Below are 18,896 nucleotides of genomic sequence, written 5' to 3' on the forward strand. Positions count from 1 at the left end.
TGCAGAGCTTGGCAGAAAGGTGGCAAATGGAATTCAATATAGCTAAGTGTGAGGTGATTCACTTTGGTAAGAGTAACGAAAAGATGGGGTACTGGGCGAATGGTAGACTACTTGGTAGTGTGGAAGAGCAGAGGGATCTTGGTGTCCATGTACACAGATCTCTGAAAGTTGCCACCCAGGTAAATAGTGCAGTGAAGAAGGCATATGGCGTACTGGCTTTTATTGGTAGAGGAATTGAGTTCCGGAGTCCTGAGGTCATGCTGCAGTTGTATAAGACTCTGGTGCGGCCGCATCTGGAATATTGTGTGCAGTTTTGGTCGTCATACTATAGGAAGGATGTGGAGGCACTGGAACGGGTGCAGAGGAAGTTTACCAGGATGTTGCCTGGTATGGTAGGAAGATCCTATGAGGAAAGGCTGAGGCACTTGGGGTTGTTTTCATTGGAGAAAAGAAGGTTTAGGGGTGACTTGATAGAGGTGTACAAGATGATTCGGGGGTTAGATAGGGTTGACAGTGAGAACCTTTTTCCACGTATGGAGTCAGCGATTACAAGGGGGCATAGCTTTAAATTAAGGGGGGGCGGGGTAGATATAGGACTGATGTTAGGGGAAGGTTCTTCACTCAGCGAGTCGTAAGTTCATGGAATGCCCCGCCAGTAGCAGTGGTGGACTCTCCCTCTTCATGGGTATTTAAGCGGGCATTCGATAGATATATGGAGGATAGTGGGTTCGTGTCGGTTAGGTGGGCTTTGATCGGCCCAACATCGGGGGCCGAAGGGCCTGCACTGCGCTGTATTCTTCTATCTATCTATCTATCTATCATCCACAGATTGAATCAATAAGCACATCGACCTGGACCCAACATACAGGCTACTGCAGCATCCAGCTGGAACTGACAACCGGAAGCGGCAGATACAAACCACTGTAAATGCCGGAGAGAGCATCACAGAAGCGCTTCACAGGAGGCTCCCAAGCACTGAGGATATCACCTCGACAGGGGACGAAAAGTCTGCACCACAAATTCTCAGCTCAGTGAAAAGAACCACAACAATGAGCACCAGAGCTACAAATCTTCTTCCAAACTTTGTATTCAATAGCACAGCAGAAATGACATCAGCCATGATTGTATTCAATGGCGGAGAAGAGATGACATCAGCCGTTATTGTATTCAATTGGTTTTGGCTTCCTCGTGTATCGAGTTTTGGCATTGTGTAGCTCAGTAATAATGAAATGGTGTGTGTCAGGCTATTGTTCACATCCCATTATGTCTCATGTGATGGTCCATGGACAGGCGTGTTTCAGAAGTTATGTGACACATCCTTGTAACTTGGTCTGTTCCTGTGGTTGTCCCTCTAAGGTGACCTTGCAATCAGTAACACGAAGAAGCCCACTGAGTAAAGGACCAGGCATCTAAATTGCCTGAAAACGCTGTCACTTTTTTTTTAAATAAAAGGTTGTTTTCTCCTTTTTTTTAGTAAGAGGTCTTAAAGGCCAAACTTCCTACTGAAAACGGCTCAAGTAAATAACTTACAAGGCTTTTAGTTTTTTAAAAAAAACAATAAATAATACTAGCAATGGCCAGCTCGCACAGACCAGGCTTTCTAGTTTTTTTTTGGTGTAGCTATAACAATCAAAGCTTAGAGTCCCAGAAGTGTCGTAAGTTTTAGTAAATTATCCCTGGCTGCTATTTTCTCTGGAACCTCACTTGATGCTGATTCCTCCTGGATTGGAGAACTGTATGAAGTATGCATGTCTGAATGTTCCTTTTTGCCAAGGGGTGTGTATGGGATGTTGCTATACTGGAACAGTTATTTTGTAAAATGTTCTGTATCCATTATTCAGTTAAGGTTTCCAATAGTTAAGTTATTCTAAATTCATCTTCATTCTTTCTGTATTTTCATTAGAGTGTTTAAATATTTTGTGTTTTCCTTAATGGTGAGTGGTTTGACTAGTAGCATCACATCTAGAACACCCAACTCACATCTACCTTTAAAATAAGGAAAGGTTGGCATCCAAGCTACCTTCTTAAAATAGTTTGAGGCAGTCTGGTTCATCTATAGAAAACTGGGGACTCTTTTCCGGTTCTAAATCGATAATACCAAATTGGGTTTAGAATTTGCAAATAGACCATTCGACCCAACAAGTCCACACAGGCCCTCCCAGGTGTAACCTACCCAGACCCATTCCTGTCCCCTATTATTACAAATTTACCCCGACTAAGGCACCTAACCCACACATCCCTGAAAACTATGAACAATTTATCATGGCCAATTCACCTGACATGCACATCTTTGGATTGTGGGACAAAACCAAAGCATCCAGAAGAAACTCATGCAGACACTGGAGAGTATGCACCCGGAGGCTATTGGGTTCAAATGTCGCGTATGTTAGCTGTTAGTGTCTTTTTTTCCGGATGTTGAATTCGGTTGGTTTAAACAGTATTTTGTGTATAGAAATTCAGTCACTAAGTGTTCTCTGGGTGTGGAAAAGTGAAGGTGGGGTTTTACAAAAGGTAATGAAGGCAAAGCTGTAGGAATTGACAGACAAGCTGGAGTTGGGGTTGCGATTGTCTGTGAGAAAATGAGAGGTAATTACAGGTATAGCTCGGCTATTACATTTGGTAGATCCGCTGTCAGACTCTTTGGAAATGGCTTGAAGTCAATTTCAAATGAGGCACTTTGAACATGAGAAGGAATTGAAAGAGTTTGAATTATGATGAACAGTAGAAATAAAAGAAAGGGAAATGAACCAAGAAAGAGAGCAAAAGAGAGAGGAGCAGAGAGTTTCAACTTTAAAAGTTAGCCATTAGAGAGGAAAGTTGACAGAGAAGGTGGAGATGAAGGTAGATAGTCGACGGGTTGAGGAGGGTCGTGAGGTTGAACAACCCTATTATAACCAATAGTCTAATGGGGTTCTGTTTAAATACATCCAGGCATTATCTAAATTTATGAGAAGGATGGGGAAGCCTTTTGTATTTCATTTGAGAATGTGGCTAAACAAATGCAGTGACCAGTGACCATGTCGATTTAATTTATCCAAACAAAGCTGGTAGGTATTTGCATCCCTATCGGAGGAGGTATCTGGGGAGTATGAGGATATGAAGAAAGCCATCTGAAGTGTATATGGGCTTGTGCCAGAAGCTGACAGACAGCGTTTCAGGAATCTAAAAAAGGGTCCCTGGTTAAACGCCACATTGAGTTTGAAAGGATCAAACAAAGTAATTTTGAAAAGTGGGGAAGAGTATTAAAAACAGAGCAAACCTATGGCATTCTTAGAGAGATTCTTATTTTGGAGAAGTTCAATAATTCACTTCCTGTCGTCGTGAGAACTCGTGTAGATGAGCAGAGTGTTAAAACGGCAAGATTAGAAGCTGAAATGGCTGATGATGATGATTGTGTTCAGAAATCAAAGATTCTGTGATAGATTGAAAAGAATGTACGAGATCTTCTTAAAACATTTACCTGTGAGAGTAAGGTTTACTGGCATAGGCCAGGAGTAGCAGGTAAAGAGGTTACAGCATTAAGAGGTACAGAAGCATGTAATTCATTTATGCTGAGACATGAGGAGCTATGTCTTTCAGAGGGACTATTGTAGAGATGAGAAGTGCTCCATTATGTAACGTGTGGTTCGAGTGTCCAGCGGAAACATCAACAGATTTATTAAACAATGGGGAAGGAGGCATTGATCTTGGTGTTGGTGTTACAACATTTCAGCATTTAAATTGCGAAAAACGTGCCTGAGACAAATCTCAGAGAGACAGATCTCTGAGTCACTGATCGTGATTCCTTAAAGTTTTTGGAGAAGTTTAGGAAGCAAAATACCAGTCTGTTTCGATTGAGCTTATTATTGCTGCCATTCAATTTGAAATTATAGAGGTGACAGGGCTAGAAAAAGTACGTTTTGACACGTTGTGGAGACTTTGATGAAGAAAGACAAAGGCATTCTGTGGCAGGAGTAAAATGACTGAAATCGAAACTGGTTGGGAGCATTTGTATGCAGAGTCAATGTAATATATATGCATTTCAGTCTTCTAATAGAAGAAGGTTGGGAGGTCTAAAGTGAATCTCTCTTTGTATATTGATGGATCATTTTATTGAAGGTGGCATCGCGAAGATACAATCACTGGAAAAAGGTTATATTCTCTTGGGTTTTTTTGAAGAGAGGTTTTCAAGGCAGAGGTGAGGAACTGCTGTCTGAAAACAGTTTAAGTAAATAACTGAGAAAGTCTTTAGGTTTCATTAAAATGAGGGCAATAATGGAAGGGCAGAGGTCAGCTCTCCCAGACCAGGGTTTCTCATTTTGTTTTTAGCTGCAACATTCAGAAGCAGCTGGGGACCCCAGAAGGGTGGGAAGTTTTATTACAGGATACCTAGCTGCTTCTCTCTCTGAGATCTCTGTTGATGTTGTTTCCTCCTGGATTGAAAAACTGCTGTAAGGATCTGTGTTCGAATTTATCTTTGTGCGAAGCAGTGTAAACCAAGAAGGTACGGTATCTATTGTTTGTGTAAGTGTTCCAACATATAAGCTCTCCCAAAATATTCTTTTCTTTGATTCAATCAGTTTGGGGATGATCTGCTGGGTTTCTCAGCTCCATGTTACAGGAACTTTCAGTCATTCAACCCCCAGCTTCCTGTTCGCAAGCAGACGATTCTCAGACACTTTATACCCCCGGTTTCTTCTCGCATGGGTTCAGAAGGCATTTCCCATGGGGAAGGACTCTCCTTATAATATATTTTATCTGCTTTATAAATTCATGCAACAGTCAGCATGCTTTCCACAGGCCAATCAAAAACATGCACTTATTTTATGGTTATCGATATCCGATCACAATTAGTCATTCTGGTTATTTCACTTGTCACACCTTATTGTATTCAGCCAAAGACAGCTTCCAAGCACTTGTCTCATTATAAAATACAATTTCTAACAGAGAACATTTTTATCCTCAGCCGTTATCATGACCGTTATCTCAAACATACATTTTACCTAGTCATTATTTGCGACTCTAATCTATCAATGTTAGCATTTTAATTTTTTAACAAAATATTTTATTGGAAAAGATAGTTTTATTATTATATTAAACAATTAACAAAACAATTCAAATAACTGAACAAAATTACACTCATGTGCATGTATATACAAAATAAGTTAAAGTCGCGAAACGGACAGTAGAAAAACAGAAACGATAAATAATAAATAAATAATACGGCTGAGCATAACAAACTGATAGCTCTCGTTCTTCGAGAGCATTAACTGATACACATTCATACGTTCATAATTCTTCATATGTGATTCATTAGACAATATCGTCATGACTATATAAAAGTCCTTTTTAGAGTGACAAATAAACTTGTATCATGGTAATCCAAAAAGGGTTGTCATATCTTATATAAATCTCTGGTTTTCGGTTCACCACACTGGTGAGAAAGTCTAAAGGGATATTCTCCATGCGAGCTTACAATGACACAACAGACCCGGCGGGTTTTCAGACATCCAACACAACAGAATATTTTTTTCCTAGCACAGGAAGTATGGGGATACTGAAGGAGTATTGTGCATCAGGATTTACTTTGGAAAAGGATATATGAAGATATAAAATGTCGGGAAAAAGATGGTGACACCTTGCAAGATGTTCATATTATAGAAGAGGAAGTGCTGGATGTCTTGAAACGGGTAAAGGGGGATAAATGCACAGGACCTGATCAGGTGTACCCTATAACTCTGTGGGAAGTTTGAGACGCGATTGCTGGGCCTTTTGCTGAGATATTTGTAATATGGATCGTCACATTTGAGGTGCCAGAAGACAGGAGGTTGGCAAAGGTGGTGGCACTGTTTCAGAAGGTTGTTAAGGACAAGCCAGGGAACAATAGACCAGTGAGCCTGACGTTGGTGGTGGGCAAGTTGTTGGAGGGAATCCTAAGGGACAGGATGTTCATGTATTTGGAAAGGCAAGGACTGATTATGGATAGTCAACATGACTTTGTGCGTGAGAAATCATTTCTGACAAACTTGATTGAGTTTTTTGAGGAAGTAATAGAGAGGATTGATGAGGGGAGAGGGGTAGATGTGATCTCATGGAATACACGGAGCACTAGCCATTTGGATACAAAACTGGCGCAAAGGTAGAAGACAGAGGGTGGTGGTAGAGGGTTGTTTTTCAGACTGGAGGCTTGTGACCAGTGCAGCGCCACAAGGATCGGTGCTGGATTCACTACTTTTTGTCATTGACATAATTGAGGGCATAAGAGGGACAGTGAGTAAGTTTGCAGATGACACCACAATTGGAGGTGTAGTAGAGAGCGAAGAGGGTCACCTCAGATTTATCAAACGACCAATGGGCTGAGAAGTGGCAGATGGAGTTTAATTCAGATAAATGCGGGTAGCTGCATTTTGAGAAAGAAAATCTTAGCAGCACTTATACACTTTATAGTAAGGTCGCAGGGAGTGTTGCTGAACAAAGAGAACTTGGAGTGCAGGTTCATAGCTCCCCAAAGGTGGAGTCGTAGGTGGAAAGGATAGTGAATAAGGCGTTTGGTATGCTTTCCTTTGTTGGTCAGAGTACCGAGTACAGGAGTTAGAACATAGAATATAGAACATAGAAAAATACAGCGCAGTACAGGCCCTTCGGCCCTCGATGTTGCGCCAACCGAAGCCTATATAACCTACACTAGCCCAAGAACCCCCATATGCTTGTCCAATGCCCGCTTAAAAGACCATAAAGAGGGAGAGTCCACCACTGATACTGGCAGGGCATTGCATTAACACACAACCGCTGAGTAAAAAATCTACCCCTCACATCTGTCCTATACCTACCACCCCTTAATTTAAAGCTGTGTCCCCTAGTAACAGCTGACTTCATTAGTGGAAAAAAGGATCTCACTGTCAATCCTATCTAAACCCCTAATCATCTTGTACACCTCTATCAAATCTCCCCTAAACCTTCTTTTCTCCAATGAGAAAAGCCCCAAGTGCCTGAGCCTTTCCTCATACGATCTTCCTACCATGCCAGGCAACATCCTTGGACACATCCGCTGAACTCGTTCCAAGGCCTCCACATCCTTCCTATAGCATGGCGACCAAAACTGCACACAATACTCCAGATGAGGCTACACCAGAGTCTTATTCAACTGCAACATGACCTCAGGACTCCGGAACTCAATTCCTCTACCAATAAAGCCCAGTACACCATATGCCTTCTTCACAGCACTATTTACCTGGGTGGCAATTTTCAAAGATCTGTCTACATGGACACCGAGATCCCTCTGCTCATCCACACTACCAAGTCGTCTACCATTAGCCCAGTAATCCATCTTCTTGTTACTCCTACCAAAGTGAATGACTTCACACTTAGCTACATTGAATTCCATTTGCCACCTTACTGCCCAGCTCTGCAACTTATCTATATCCCGCTGTAACCTGCCACATCCTTCTTCGCTGTCCACAACTCCACCGAATTTCGTGTCATCCGCAAACTTTCTCACCCAGACTTCAAGCACCTCCTCCAGGTCATTTATAATAATGACAAACAGCAATGGTCCCAAGACAGACCCTTGTGGAACACCGCTAGTAACTGCGCTCCAAGGTGTACCTATACCATCAACTACTACCCTCTGTCTCCTTCCAGCCAGCCAATTCCGAATCCAAACCTCTAATGTACCCTCAATGCCATACCTCCATAGTTTTTGCATTAGCCTGCCATGGGGTAACTTATCGAACGCCTTGCTAAAATCCATATACACCACATCTACTGCTTTACCCTCGTCCACTTCCTTGGTCAATTTCTCAAAGAATTCAATAAGGCTTGTGAGGCACGACCTGCCCTTCACAAAACCATGCTGACTATCCTTGATCACATTATTCCTATTCAGATGTTCATAAATCCTATCCCTTACAATTCTCTCTAAGTCTTTGCCCACAACAGAAGTGAGACTCACTGGACTATAGTTACTCGGGCTATCCCTGCTCCCCTTCGTGAACAAGGGAACCACATTCGCTATCCTCCAGTCTTCTGGCACTATTCCCGTAGACAACGACGACATAAAAATCAAGGCCAATGGCTCCGCTATCTCCTCCCTAGGTTCCCAGAGGATCCTAGGATCAATGCCATCAAGCCCAGGGGACTTATCTATTTTCATCCTTTCCAGAATTTCCAACACATCTTCCCTACATACCTCAAAGCCATCCATTCTAATTAAGTTTGACTCAGTATTCACATCGGCAACAATGTCCTGTTTCTGAGTGAATACTGATGAAAAGTATTGATTTAGTGTCTCTCTGATCTCCTCCGCCTCCACACACAACTTCCCACTACTATCCTTGACTGGACTGATACCTACCCTAGTCATCCTTTTCTTCCCGACATACCTATTGAAAGCCTTTGGGTTTTCCTTAATCCTACCAACTAAGGACTTTTCATGTCCCCTTCTCGCTGGTCTTAGCTCTCTCTTTCGATCATTCCTGGCTACCTTATAACTCTCAATCGCCCCAACTGAACCTTCACGCCTCATCTTTACATAGGCCGCCCTCTTCCCTTTCACAAGGGATTCCAATTCCTTGTTAAACAGCGGCTCCCTCACAAGACCCTTTACTCCCTGCCTGACTGGTACATACTTACTAAGGACATCCATTAGCTGTTCCTTGAACAATCTCCACATATCATTTGTGTTCTTCCCTTGAAGCCTATTTTTCCTATCAACGCATCCTTAGTCATGCCTCACCGCATCATAATTTCCCTGCCCCCAGCTATAACTGTTGCCCTGCAGTGCACACTTATCCCTCTCCATCGCTAGAGTAAAAGTCACCGAGTTGTGGTCACTGCCCCGAAGTGCTCACCTAAAGGAGGTCATGTTAGGAGGTCATGTTGCGGCTATACAGGACATTGGTTAGGTCACTCTTCGGATATGTGGTCGGCATGGATGGGTTGGAACGAAGGATCTGTTTCCATGCTGTACATCTCTTTGACTCCATGACTTATATTAATCACTGCTTTTTGGTGCAGCATGCTGGTGAGAAAGTCCAAAGGGATATTCACCATGATGAGCTCACAAAGACCCAACAGACCTGGGGAGTTTTCAGACATCCAACACAACAGAATATTTTCCCTAGCACAGTATGAATATATTTTTTCCCCCATTTGCATCTGCGTAAGATACTCTGGGCAAGCCCAGGAAAAGAGAAACCGGGTCCATCTCCAATTTGGTCCCCAAGACTCACTCTACCACACCGAAAACAGTGCTCCAATATGTACGAAACCTTCAGCAGGACCACATGCGATGATTAAGAGTGCTTGTAGTCATTGTGCATTGAGGACATGCTGAAGATAATCCCACATTGAATTTTGAGATATAAACTGAGTTCAGATAGAACCTATGAACAATTTTCAACTGCATGGAATGGGTCCTATTCGATATCAAACTCCTTCGAGTATTTTCTAAAACATCCTCCCATTTCTCTGAAAAAGATTTAAACCCCCAACACTGTCGCACAGACATCACAAAGCTGCAGAGTCTTCACTGAGGGGACACTCTCCAACAAATGATACAGGGAACTGGCAGAGTTCTTTCCAATAATCACCTGCTTCTCTGTATGGGATCTCTAAGTGTGTGTTAAAATTGTGTTTTTTAATCAAATCTCTAATCTGGAAAAAAAAAGAAGAATTCTCTATTAGGTAGTCCATACTTACGAGTTATTTGATCAAATGATATCATTGTTTCTCCAACAAGTAACATGTCGTAGCTCGGTGGTTTCCACTGCTGACTCACAACACCAGGGTCACGGGTTTGGTTCCATCCTTGGGTGACTGGCTGTGAGGCGTTAGTATATTCTCAATGCTGTCTGCGTAGGTTTCCTCCCACACTCACAAACATGTGCAGGTTAGATGACTTGGCCATTGCTAAATCGCTCATAGTGTTCCACGATCTGTAAGTTGGGGCATTAATCAGGGTAAATATAGGATGGTAGTGGAATGGTTCTGGGTGGGTTACTCTTCAGAGTGTCGAAGTGGACTTGCTGGGCCCAAGGACCTGTTTGCACACTGTAGGATTTCTACTAATTCTAAATCACACAAGCAAGGTACAACCCTCGCTACTCATAGTTTAAACCTGGAATCCATTATCCCCGGTTGACAACTTGGTATACCAATTATAGGGGTAAGAAACATGGTGATGGCTATATTGCCCTCGATCTGACGCCTTGTCCTTCAAGATTTAATCATTCATTAGTTTATGACAATATTCCATAAATGTTGTCATTTTATCTAAGAACAACAGACTAATAAGGGTTCACTTTGCCTGAGAGGGCTCTATGTCTAGCCGTATTGATGCCGACACCTCAGCGGCCCAGGCACTAACATACTTTGAAAGAAAAACTTAATTGATTGCTTTTAATTGGGGAGATCTACTCCCCACAATCTGTGGGGCAGTTGCAATTTTGTTAGATTGAAAAAGAATGGCTTATGGTGTCAAATAAAAGAGCTAAATCAGCCATTACGTTTCCGAAATATCTGTCGGGAAACACCAAAGAAAGCTTTCGAACGAGGTGTAGGAAATGAGGAAGCACATTTATTTTAATAACAGACATCCGACCGAGCCAGAATATTGGAAATACCTCCCATCTTTGAAGGTCCTGTTTAATTTTGTCAAACAAATGCACATAGTTCACGTTAAATAACTGATCAAAGACATATGTAATGAATATACTGAAATAGGGAAATCACCATTTAAAAGGAAACCAGGATTTGGCCTCAGTATCAGGTATTTCCCTAAGACCTCCCAGAGGCATGGCCTCCAACTTTGTAAAATTATTCTTATCATCCGGAAAGGCAACAAGCGAATTAATGTACAGAGTACATTACACTGTACAGAGGTTCATTCCCAAGAAAAGAAAGATTAACCGGGGAGGGATTAGACAACCTTGGCTGACAAAGGAAGTCAGGAAATGTATTAAAGAAAAAGAGAGATCCTATAAAGTGGCTAAGAACAGTGGGAAATCAGAAGATTGGGAAGGATACAAAAGCAAACAGAGGATAACAAAGAGTGTAATAAGAAATGAGAGGATCAAATATGAAGGTAGGCTAGCCAGTAATATTAGAAATAATAGTCAAAGTTTCTTTCAGTACATAAGAAACAAACGACAGGCAAAAGTAGACATTGGGCCACTTCAAACTGATGCAGGGAGCCTAGTGATGGGAGATAAGGAAATAGCAGGAGAACTTAACAAGTACTTTGCGTCAGTTTTCACAGTGGAAGACAGGAGTAATATCCCAAAAATTAAAGGGTGTCACCGGGCTGAGTTGAGTATGGTTGCCATTACGAAAGAGATAGTGCTCGAAAAGTTAAAAAGTCTTAAAATTGATAAATCTCCTGGCCCCGATGGGATACACCCTAGAGTTCTGAGAGAGGTTGCTGAGGAAATAGCAGAGGCATTGGTTGAGATCTTTCAAGAGTCACTGGAGTCAGGAAAGGTCCCGGACGATTGGAAGATGGCTGTAGTAACCCCCTTGTTCAAGAAAGGATCAAGGCAAAAGATGGAAAATTATAGGCCAATCAGCTTAACCTCGGTTGTTGGTAAAATTCTAGAATCCATCATTAAGGATGAGGTTTCTAAATTCTTGGAAGAGCAGAGTCTGATTAGAACAAGTCAACATGGATTTAGTAAAGGGAGGTCATGCCTGACAAACCTGTTGGAATTTTTTGAAGAGGTAACAAGTAGGTTAGACCAGGGGAACCCAGTGGATGTGGTCTATCTGGACTTTCAAAAGGCCTTTGATAAGGTGCCACACGGGAGACTGCTGAGCAAGGTGAGGGCCCATGGTGTTCGAGGTGAGCTGCTGGGATGGATTGAGGATTGGCTATCTAACAGAAGTCAGAGAGTTGGGATAAAAGGTTCTTTTTCAGAATGGCAGCCGGTGACGAGCGGTGTCCCGCAGGGTTCGGTGCTGGGGCCACAGCTGTTCGCATTATATATTAATGATTTGGATGAGGGAACCGGGGGCATTCTAGCGAAGTTTGCCGATGATACAAAGTTAGGTAGACAGGCAGGTAGTACTGAGGAAGTGGGGAGGCTACAGAAGGATCTAGACAGGTTGGGAGAGTGGTCCAGGAAATGGCTGATGGAATTTAACGTGAGCAAGTGCGAGGTCTTGCACTTTGGCAAAAAGAATATAGGAATGGACTACTTTCTAAATGGTGAGAAACTTAATAAAGCCAAAGCACAAAGGGATCTGGGAGTGCTAGTCGAGGATTCTCTAAAGGTAAACATGCAGGTTGAGTCTGTGATTAAGAAAGCGAATGCAATGTTGTCTCTTATCTCAAGAGGGTTGGAATATAAAAGCAGAGATGTACTACTAAGACTTTATAAAGCTCTGGTTAGGCCCCATTTGGAGTACTGTGTCCAGTTTTGGTCCCCACACCTCAGGAAGGACATACTGGCACTGGAACGTGTCCAGCGGAGATTCACACGGATGATCCCTGGAATGACAGGTCTAGCATATGAGGAACGGCTGAGGATACTGGGGTTGTATTCGTTGGAGTTTAGAAGATTAAGGGGAGATCTAATAGAGACGTACAAAATAATACATGGCTTTGAAAAGGTGGATGCTAGAAAATTGTTTCTGTTAGGCGAGGAGACTAGGACCCGTGGACACAGCCTTAGAATTAGAGGGGGTCATTTCAGAACGGAAATGCGGAGACATTTCTTCAGCCAGAGAGTGGTGGGCCTGTGGAATTCATTGCCACGGAGTGCAGTGGAAGCCGGGACGCTAAATGTCTTCAAGGCCGAGATTGATAGGTTCTTGTTGTCTAGAGGAATTAAGGGCTACGGGGAGAACGCTGGCAAGTGGAGCTGAAATGCGCATCAGCCATGATTGAATGGCGGAGTGGACTCGATGGGCCGAATGGCCTTACTTCCACTCCTATGTCTTATGGTCTTATGGTCTAATGCATTGTATCACATGAACTACCGAAATTGCGGGATTTGACAAAAGCGTAAGACCCTCATCTGCATACAATGTCATCTTTCGTGACTTCTATCCCAATTCTGGGGCAGATATGTTGGCATCCCTACAGATGGCCTCCGCCAGTGGCTCAATCTCCAACGTAAAGAACAATGGTGAAAGGTGTCAAACTTGTCGGCTGCCTGGAGAAATATTAATATTACTGGTTGGCCACACCATGAGTGAGAACTGCAGCCAAAGGATCGCAGTAAAGGACCCTCACCCACTTGATAAAAACTTTGCATATACCATTCCGTTCTAATGTACATATGAGATCCGGCCACTCAACCCAATCAAATGCCTTAGCTCATCCAAAGAGATCAATAATCCCTGGACAGATTGTTGTTGAGACTCTTGAATCATGTTGAGTAAACTCTTAACATTGTAGGAAGATCTGCGGCCCCTTATAAAGCATTTTTGGTCCTCTTTGGCAATGGAAGGCAGCAAAGTTTCCAGCCTGAATGCATGGATCCCAGACAGGATTTAGAAACCAACATTTAAAAGTGAGATTGGCGTGTAAGAAACACAATCCTCCAGGGTCTTCCTTTCTTCAGCATCAGAGAGATATGGGCCTCTCTTAAGGATGGAGGGAGGTGTTCCCGACTGTATGAGTGACGGAACATGTTAAACATCAGCCCTGACAATAGGTTTATAAAGTATTTATAAAATTCACTAGGAAATCCGTCAGGAATGTGCATCTTTGCATTCTGAAGCTGCTTCACACCCTCCTGCGCTGACAATGGTGCATTAAGGCACAACACTTATTCAGGGGTTAATCGTGGAAGACCCAGGTTCTTGAAAAATGACTCAATCTTAATCCATCTATCCTCAAAATGTTCAGTCTGAAATAATTCGGCAAAAAATCTCGGACAGGAGGCATTAATCTTTTTGGAATTGAAGGTAAGGATCCCAGTACCTTCCCTAATTGAGGTAATGGCTTAAGAGGGGCGGTTGTTATCCTGGCAAGATAGAATAAATACCTGCCTGGCTTATTACCATGTACAATCAGCCTTTTTTTTGCAAAAGTAAGTACCTTCTTGGCTGTCTGTGTGAGCGTGGAATTCACTGTAGACTGAAGCATTGTGATCCTCTGCAGCTTAGCCACTGAGGGTCTATCACAGTATACCCTCTCGGCTGCCCTCAGCTGTGCCTCAAACCAGCGTTCCTGCTCCCCCTTCTGCTACATCCTAAGGATTAATTATTCCCTCGGCACAAGCCTTAGCAATTTCCCATAGAATGGATGGTTTACTTGTTAAATCTGAATTAATGGCAAAGAAAGATCTGAATTCATTGCAGTGGGCGGCACGGTGGCTCCGTGACACAGTGGTTAGCACTGCTGCTTCACAGCGCCAGAGACCCGGGTTCAATTCATGCCTTAGGTGACAGTCTGTGTGGAGTTTAGACATTCTCCCTGTGTCTGCGGGGGTTTTCTTCGGGTGCTCCGGTTTCCTGCCACAGTCCAACATGTGAAGGTTAGGTGAATTGGACATGCTAAATTGCCTGTACTGTTAGGTGAAGGAGTAAATGACAGCGAATGGGTCTGAGTGGGTTGCTCTTCGGCAGGTCAGTGTGGACTTGTTGGGCCGAAGGGCCTGTTTCTACACTGGAAGTAATCTAATCTCAATACTCAATTAACCAATTAGTCTTAAAAATAAAGGGATACATTCGCTAGTCTCTCGAATATGTTGTATTGCCCTTAATCTTAATCAATAAGTATACTGCTTCATGGTCAGAAATGGTAATATTCCCAATTGTGCAGGATGCCACGGAATCTAAGATTGTTGCAGGGAAGGAAAAGATATCAACCGTCGTGTGGCATCTCTGTGGGTTAAAGAAGAAAATAAAGTCCCTACTTATGATGTGGATCTGCCTTCAGATATCCACTAGCTCTAGTTCTTCACACAAATTCACTAATTGCTTACATTATAACGAGGGTTTTGGGGCACCTTAGGACATTCTGTCCAGCGTGGAGTTCATAAGACAGTTGAAATCTTCTACAATAATGTGCCACGATGCAAGATAACTGAATTTGGAAAATGCATCTACCAGGATTTTAACAGGGTTCGCCGGGGGTGGAGCAATAAACATTCAAAATACTGTATTATATACCATATTTCAAGGCTTTGGGTATTATGAGACTTCCGTGAGTGTCAAATACAATCTAGTCGGTTAAATGGAAGATTCTTTTTATCCATTATGGTTTCTCCCCTACTCGTAGTATTAAAAGAGGAGAAATAAACCCGATCAAACCCGACCTCCTCTCATGTCAAATCTTCCTTGTCATCAAGGTGCATCTCCTGCAATAGGACAACGTCCACCCTCTCTTTTTAAGACTAGAAAGTAATTTTTTCCTCTTTTCTGGCCAATGGCACCCCTTAATGCTCCAGGTAGACCATTTAAGCACATCATTACCCAGAACACACTTTAGTAGCAACATTTGAACTCGAGAGACGAAGAACTCGAATTACTGATCATTAATAAACAAAGTCTCGTAGAGCTTAAAAACTACTCAAACTAAGACAACGACAACTGCCAACTCTCAAATCTTTCTAAAACTAAGCATTTTAAGTAAATGGCTGGGATGGAGTGGGTTAGGAAAGGACTTTGCCCGTGCTGTGATGCGGAGCCCAACAAAGCAGGCCTTCCAGATCCCCACATCTTGGATTTCCCGTTAACATTTTATCGGTATTATCATTTCATTTGCATTATATTCGTGGATGTTCTGGAGCAGTGTGATTTTTTACCACTGTCAGCATTTCCCCAACACTGCACATTCCTGCCATTCCTCGATAAACCTTGACTCCGTTATTATTTATGAACCTTCTGTCTGTGCCTCAAACATATTCAATATCTCTGCCGCCAATGCACTGCAGGGAAGAGAGTTCTAAATACTCTCACCACTGAGAAAACTAAAATTAGCTTCATCTGTGTGAGAGATCATTTTTGTCTCCGTACATGAGAAAGGATATAATTAAATTAAATTAAAGGATATAATTGTGGGCGGCATGGTGGCACTTTGGTTGGCACTGCTGCCTCACAGCGCCGGACACGCGGGTTCAATTCCTGCATCAGGCGACAGATTGTGTGGAGTTTGCACGTTCTCCCTGTGTCTGCGTGGGTTTCCTCCGGGTGCTCCGGTTTCCTCCCACAGTCCAAAGATGTGCAGGTTAGGTGAATTGCCCATGCTAAATTGCCCGTAGTGTTAGGTTAGGGTTGTGGGTGGGTTGCGCTTTGGTGTGGACTTGTTGGGCCGAAGGAACCTGTTTCCACACTGTAATGTAACCTAATCTAAATTGGAAGCAGTTCGGAGATATTTCACGACATGTATTCCAGGGATGAGGGTCTTATATTATGAAGGCTTTAACAGGTTACTCTTGGAATGAGAGGAAATCTTATTGAAACATACAAAACCTAGAGGAGAGTGATCAGATAGATACCCACTGGGTGTTTGTATCGTCCAAACTTCTTGTTGTTTTCATAGAATCTCTACAGTGTGGAAGCAGGACATTCCATCCATCATGTCTACATTGAACTTCGGAATAGTATCCCCCCTCCCCGGACCTTCACCCCGACTCTATCCATGAAATCCTGCATTTCCCATGACTAACCTATCCAACCTACACATCCCTGGGCACTATGGGCAATTTAGCATGGCCAATCCGCTGTAAGCTGCATATCTATGGACAATGGGAGGAAACTAGAACACTGGGAGGAAACCCACACAGACATGGAGAGAATGTTCAAAATCAACATAGAGGGTTGCCCGAGGTTGGAACTGAACGCAGTTACTTGGTGACGGGAGGTATCAGTCCTAACCACAAATCCACCATGTGCATCCGTTAGTATTATTAGTTACTTGTGGCGAACTAAAGAAATGTGCCTAATTTTTTTCCTATCACTGAACCTGACTCAGTCTGAGAACTTTATCATCGGCCATATCACCAACCGGGTTACATTTAAAAGTTAGTGTCAGCAGTGGAAGAATGGGACGAGAAAAGGAAACAGTGACACCTTACAACCTCCGTCAGAGCAGGAATTAGGAGAAATTTACAAAGTGGAATTTCAGTCAAATGTGAATTCTCTTTCCCAGAAGTTTCGGGTGGCTGGACCTTTATATTACAACAAAGCTGGCTTTGTCTGATTTTCCATGGACAGCTGAATCAGGGATAATGGTGCATGGAAAGAAAAGTGCAGCTGGGATCACAATGAGATGAGCCATGAACTTATCTAGTAGTGTAGTAGTGTGAAAGGGCCGAATGGCCCAATTGTGTCACTCAGTCCTGTGTACTGATATTCCATTCAGCCCGCAGACATGCTAAACAGGGGAAGATCGAGGCCACTCAGATGCTTAGGTGTAGCTTTGGAAATAGACAATAGACAATAGACAATAGGTGCAGGAGTAGGCCATTCAGCCCTTCGAGCCTGCACCGCCATTCAACATGATCATGGCTGATCATTCCTAATCAGTATCCTGTTCCTGCCTTATCTCCATAACCCTTGATTCGGCTGTCTTTGAGAGCTCTTTCCAACTCTTTCTTAAATGAATCCAGAGACTGGGCCTCCACAGCCCTCTGGGGCAGAGCATTCCACACAGCCACCACTCTCTGGGTGAAGAAGTTTCTCCTCATCTCTGTCCTAAATGGTCTAACACATATTTTTAAGCTGTGTCCTCTGGTTCAGCACTCACCCATCAGTGGAAACATGTTACCCGCTGCCAGAGTGTCCAATCCTTTCATAATCTTATACGTCTCAATCAGATCCCCTCTCAGTCTTCTAAACTCAAGGGTATACAAGCCCAGTCGATTCAGTCTTTCAGTGTGAGGTAATGCCGCCATTACAGGAATTGATTTCGTGAACCTACGCTGCACTCCCTCAATAGCCAGAATGTCTTTCCTCAAATTTGGAGACCAGACTGTATGCAGTACACCAGGTGTGGTCTCACCAGGGCCCTGTACAGCTGCAGAAGCACCTCTTTTCTTCTATACTCAATTCCTCTTGTTATGAAGGCCAGCATGCTATTAGCCTTCTTCACTACCTGCTGTACCTGCATGTTTGCCTTCATTGACTGGTGTACAAGAATAGCCAGATCTCTCTGTACTGCCCCTTCACCTAAACTGATTCCATTGAGGTAGTAATCTGCCTACCTGTTCTTGCCACCAAAGTGGATAAAGATACAATTATCCACATTAAACTGCATCTGCCATGCATCTGTCCACTCACCTAACTTGTCCAGGTCACCCTGTAATCTCCTAACATACTCATCACATTTCACCCTGCCACCCAGCTTAGTATCATCAGCAAATTTACTAATGTTATTGCTGATACCATCTTCTATATCATTAACATATATTGTAAAAAGCTGCGGTCCCAGCACGGATCACTGCAGTACCCCACTGGTCACTGCTTGCCATTCTGAAATGGAGCCGTTTATCACTACCCTTTGTTTCCTATCTGCCAACCAATTTTCAGTCCAATCTAGTACTTTGCCCCCAATACCATGTGCCCCAATTTTACTCACTCACCTCCTGTGTGGGACATTTTTCAAAAGCTTTATGAAAGTCCAGGCACACTACATCTACTGGATCTCCCTTGTTCATCTTCAGAGTTACAGCCGCAAAAAATTCAAAAGAATAGTCAAGTATGATTTCCCCTTCATAAATCCATGCTGACTCCGTCCTATCCTCTTACTACTATCCAGATGTGCCGTAATTTCATCTTTTATAATAGACTCCAGCATCTTTCCCACCACTGAGGTCAAACGAACTGGTCTATAATTTCCTGCTTTCTCTCTCCCACCTTTCTTAAAAAGTGGATATAACATAAGCCACCCTCCAATCCTCAGGAACCGACCTCAAATCTATCGAACTCTGGAAAATAATCACCAACGCATCCACGATTTCCCGAGCCAC

The sequence above is a fragment of the Chiloscyllium punctatum genome, chromosome 16 (genome assembly GCF_047496795.1).
Source record: "Chiloscyllium punctatum isolate Juve2018m chromosome 16, sChiPun1.3, whole genome shotgun sequence".
In the NCBI taxonomy this organism is placed as follows: domain Eukaryota; kingdom Metazoa; phylum Chordata; class Chondrichthyes; order Orectolobiformes; family Hemiscylliidae; genus Chiloscyllium; species Chiloscyllium punctatum.